Genomic DNA, 6,008 nt, shown 5'->3' with positions numbered 1-6,008 from the left:
TAAACAGTAAAATTTATTAATGAAAAAATACTACAATGTGGTATCAACTAAAAAGTCTCAGAATGCCTTCGATGAAAAACAAAAAACAACAGGTGTTGCGGATCATGTGGGCAAAAGGAAACACTGTAGCACTGTTGGTGAGACTCCAAACCGTTAGAACCACTATGGAATACAGTACAAAGTTTCCTCAAAAAGCTAAAAATAGAAATATCCTATCACCCAGTAATTATTCTACCCAAAGAGTAAAAAAAAAAACACTAATTGGAAGGGATACATGTAGACTTACGTGTAAAGCAGCATTATTTACACTAGCCAAAACATGGAAGCATTACAAGTGTCCATGGATTGATGACTGTATATAACAAATGTGATACACACACACACACACACACACACACACACACACACATGCACAATGGAATATTACTCAGCCATAAAATATAATAAAATCTTCTATTTGCAACAACATTGATGGAGCTAGACTGTATTATGCTAAGTGAAATAAGTCAGAGAAAGACAAATACCATATGATTTTACTCATATATCCAATTAAGAAACAAATGTGCAAGGGGAAAAAAGTGAGAGAGAGAGATAGAGTTAGAGAGAAAGACAATCCAAAAAACAGACCTTTAGCTATGGAGAGCAAACTGATAGTTACCACAGGGGAGGTGTGTGCTGGGATGGAGATGATGGAGATCAAGGTATGCATTTGTTGTATTGAGCACCTGGTAATTAAAATATACCCTTAAAATAAAAAGAAACATTTCCATGGAGACTTTTCTGCCTGCAATAACAGCAACTCTACATATCAGGTATCTTGATTGTCATGAAGGACATGATAAACTCTAAGATCTTCAAGGGAAACTGATGCCCAATGAAGTCCACAAAGGCATATATAAGTGTCTTACACGAATAGAGACAATTCACAGCATATTGGAAAATAGATCCCACGTTGGCTGTAACCCTGTTCTTTTTTCTTGATCTTTCTCAATACTTAGGTTATTATGATAATCAAAATTCATGTAAAATAGAGGTACTAGGTCATATTTGCTAAGTTCTTAGTATTTATAAAGCACAATGGTTTAGCCATTTAATAATTCTTTGTCATAGATACATTTCTACATCCTCATTTTATAAATGTGACAATTTCTGAAAAGTTAAATATAATGTCAAGGTTATTTTTTAAGTAGCACAACTAGAAATTGAGCCCAGATCAGTCTGATACCAAAGCCTGTAAGACAGTAACTTGCTGCTTTGGAATGCTCCTTGTAATGCTGCAGCCAATAAGGCAAATAATCTATCTTACACATTTTCATTCAAACACTAGGCATGAATTCTGATATTTCTGAGGACTGGCATTTTCCATAACTTCAAGTGGGTAGGATCTTCCAAAGTTCAATCTTTTGTTCAATGAAAAAAAAAAAAAACTACAGAAGCGACAGTGGGTGATTTCTTAACCTCTGCTTGAAACATTTAAGTAATAAGGAGGTTACTACTTATTACCTCTTGCTAACTAAGAATTGATATAATTTTTCCTGTGGCAATTCTGAAAATATTTTCAGGAAGTCACCACACTCTCTCTAAGTCTTCTGCCCTTCATACCAAGCATTATTAATTTCTTCTGTCACTTATGTGTTCAGATATTTGTTATTGCATCTGTTTATTCATTCATATATTTGAAGATCTATGGAGTATTTATTATGGGCCAAGTAGTATAGAGATACAGTAGTGTGCAAAATGGATTCGATATTTTTCCACAAAGCTAATTTAATTGGTCATGAAGATGAGTAAACAAATTTCAGTTTATCATTCTGATTTTTCTTTAAACGAGTCACAAAAGTATGATGAGTAGGGGCAAAATTCAATGCAAATTACCATTTCTGGCACTAACAGAAGAGAGAATTGGGAATAACACAATAGCCTCAGTGATTGTATACTTCCTACTGTGTGCACATGTTATGTTTTTATGGGTTAAGGATTTTAATCAACTCTTAAGATATTTGCAACATTCAGCTATTACTGCATAACAAACCATTTGAAAACTTAGTGAATTTTTATTTTTAAAAAAATTTAATGTTTATTTTTGAGACAGAGCAAGACAGAACATGAGCAGGGAAGGGGCTGAGAGAGAGGGAGACACAGAACCTGCAGCAAACTCCAGGCTCTGAGCTGTTAGCACAGAGCCCAACATGGGGCTCGAACCCAAAAACTGTGAGATCATGACCTGAGCCGAAGTCAGATGCTCAGCTGACAGAGCCATCCAGGTGCCCTCAAAAATAGTGATTTAAAGCAACAAAAATGTATTATTTTTCATGAATCTACAGAATGGCTAGGCAATTCTGATTAGGAACAGGTTTGTATTATTCTAGTTGGCTTTAATCATGTGTCTTCTGTCATCTCACAGGTGACTTTGGGCTTTGTTTAGGACTAACAACACTGCTTCACACATCTATCAATTTCAGACAGACTAACTTGAGCACGTTTTCTTTCAGACTCAGGGTTTCAAGAGAGAAACATAAGTATTCAAAGAGTCTAGGCTCTCAACTGGCACATTGTTGCATTCTGCTTTATACTGTTAACCAAAGCAAGCAAGAAGGCCAGCTCAGAGTTTTAATTGTGAAGTAGTTTCCAATACTTGAGGGGGAAGACAAAAATATCTTGTTTAGAAAGCACTTTTTCTGTGACCTTATATTCCTTATCATTCATGAGCTAGAGGCAGAGTTATTCTATGTCATAGCTCTGAACCAGTGTTGCTTAGGTACCAAATAAAGTTTGATTAGAATTCTGCACTTTCCCCCGGAGAGAACAGCTGAACATTAGAGGATCATATCCTCTCCATCAGAGAAGCTCAGTGGTATATAACACTTCCTTTTCTTATAGTCAAAAGGACTTACACATGAATAAAGAAGACAGTGAAATACTTAGATGATAAGATTTAAGAAGCACTAGGAAACTCACCTAGCTCCAAAAATCTAGTGTGCAGCGCATCAGAGCTATGCCAGAACAGCACTCATAGACTGATCTTATAGTGCTAGAAGTTTCACTGCTTAAGATTAAGCCATTTCACTCTGAAGTAATTGAGTTATTTACCAGGTGACACAAAGGACTTGGAGAAGACTATTTGGAACCTAGAGGAGAAGGCAACTTTGGCAACTTTGCATAGTTACATGGATGCAGTGTCTCTCAATCCTAATTGCATATAACACTTACCAAAGGACACTTGAAGAAAATATTGAGGCTCAGGCATCACTTTCCAAAGATTCTGATTTAATTAGTGTGGATTTGGCATATATATCATATATCATATATTATATATCATATATCATATATCACATATATATTTATATTTATATTTATATTTATATTTATATTTATATTTATATTTATATTTATATTTATATTTATATTTATATTTATATAGCAACCCAAGTGATTTGGATACTCAACCAGTACTGAAAACTACTAGAAAGTCCAGCTGACTTAGAGTTATCTCATTTATAAATCAGTTAGTTATATAGCGATCTAGTACTGTTTTCTAACAATTCTCATGCCAAAATTGGCACAATATGAAGTTAAATTAAGTTTGCATCTTCTCTAGATGTACTAAATACTTACCTCACTGGAAATAGACATCCAAAATTCACTTTCTTTTTTACTAGCTCTCATACTTTCTCCCATGTAACTCTTCAGATTTAGAATCTAAGAAGCAAGTGCCAATACAATAGGTAATTTAATCTTCACAACTCAGTAGGAGATGAGCATCATTATCCTTACATTATTTCCATGAAGAAACTGGGGTTAACAGAGGTATAGAGACTTGCATAGTCACAAAACTAGCAAATGAGAGATTTTTGATTTTATTTTATTTTTTTATTCCTTGAGATTTTTCTTTTTATTTTATTTTATTTTATTTTTATTGTTTTTTAACTTTTTTTTCAATATTTTATTGTCAAGTTGTTTTCCATACAACACCCAGTGCTCTTCCCCATAAGTGCCCTCCACCATCACCACCACCTCTTTTCCCCCCTCCCCCTTCCCCTTCAACTCTCAGTTCATTTTCAGTATTCAAGTGTCTCTCAAGTTTTGTATCCCTCTCTCTCCCCGACTCTCTGTCCCTCCTCCGCTCCCCCTGGTTCTCCATTACGTCTCTCCTGTTTTCCTGTTAGACCTATGAGTGCAAACATATGGTTTCTGTCTTTCTCTGCCTGGCTTACTTCGCTCAGCATGACACCCTCAAGGTCCATCCACTTTCCTACAAAGGGCCATATGTCATTCCCTCTCATTGCCATGGAGTACTCCATCGTGAATATATACCACATCTTCTTGATCCATTCGTCAGGTGATGGACATTTAGGCTCCTTCCATGTTTTGGCTATTGTTGACATTGCTGCTATGAACATTGGGGTACATGTGCCCCTATGCATCAGCATTTCTGTCTCTCTTGGGTAAATCCCCAGCAATGCTATTGCTGGGTCATAAGGGAGTTCTATGGATAGTTTTTTGAGGAACCTCCACACTGTTTTCCAGAGCGGCTGCACCAGTTTACATTGCCACCAACAGTGTAAGAGGGTGCCCGTCTCTCCACACCCTCTCCAACATCTGTAGTCTCTTGCTTTGTTCATTTTAGCCACTCTGACTGGCGTGAAGTGGTATCTCAGTGTGGTTTTGATTTGTGTTCAACATCACTCATCATCAGGGAAATACAAATATTTTTAAGTTGGGGCACCTGGGTGGTTCAGGCAGTTAACCATCTGACTTCGGCTCAGGTCATATTCTCCCGGTTCATGGTTTCGAGGCTTGCATCAGGCTCTGCATGGACAGTATGGAGCCTACTTAGGATTCTCTCTCTTTTCCACTGTCTCTCAAAATAAGTAAATAAACTTAAAAAAATATTTTTAAATTTGTCTTGAGATTTCTTCTTTGATGTATGTCTTATTTAGATGTACATTTTTAAATCTCCAAATACTTTGGAATTTTCCAGTTATCTTTCTGTTATAGATTCCTAGTTTAATTTCACTGTGGTCTGAGAACAGACATTATATAATTTATCTTCTTTTAAATTTGTTAAGGTATAGTTTATGGTCTAGGATGTGGCTTGTCTTCATGAATGTTCCATACAAACTTGCAAAAAATGTGTAATCATCTGTTGTTGGATAAAGTAGTATATAGATGTCAGTTATATCCAGTTGATTCATGACACTGTTGATTTTGACCATATCCTTACTGGCTACAGTAGAGGATTCATCTGTTTCTCCTTATAGTTCTTTCAGTTTTTACCTCGTGTATTTTGGTGCTCTGTTGTTAGGTACATTCATATTAAGAATTACTATGTCTTCTTGGCGGTATTAATGCCAGTGCCATTCTAGTGTCCCTCTTTATTCCTACTAACTTCCCTTGCTTGGAATATGTCCCGTCTGACATTAACATAGCTACTCTCCCTTCCTTCTGACTAGTGTATATCTTTCTTCATCCCTTCACTTTTAATCTATATGTGTCTTTATATTTAAAGTTGGTTTTCTGTAAACAATATATAGTTGGGTAGTGTTTTTTATTCATTCTGGAAATTTTTGCCTTTTTTTAGTTTGTGGTTTTAGACCATTAACGTTCATAATGATTATTAATATTTTTGGATTAATATCTACCATGGTTGCTACTGTTTTCTATTTGTTGCCTTTGTTCTTCGTTCCTACTTTTGTTTTTCACACCCTTTCTACCTTCTATGGTTTTAACTGAGCATTTGATATGATTCTATTTTTTTCTTTTCTTAGCATATCAATTATACTTTAAAAAAACTTTTTTAGTGATTATAGAGGAATATTATATACTTGCAACTAATGGAAATATACCTTTAAAAAAACTATACTGCTTCATGAGAAGTATGAGTACCCTATAATAACAAAATATTCCTACTATCTCCCTCCTCTCGTTTTACTTCTGTCACTAATTTCACTTATACCTAAGCATACATAATCACATGATATATATATAATTGTGTGTGTGTGTGTGTG

The sequence above is a fragment of the Suricata suricatta genome, chromosome X (genome assembly GCF_006229205.1).
Source record: "Suricata suricatta isolate VVHF042 chromosome X, meerkat_22Aug2017_6uvM2_HiC, whole genome shotgun sequence".
Classification (NCBI taxonomy): Eukaryota; Metazoa; Chordata; class Mammalia; order Carnivora; family Herpestidae; genus Suricata; species Suricata suricatta.
Note: the sequence above shows the minus strand (reverse complement) of the source record.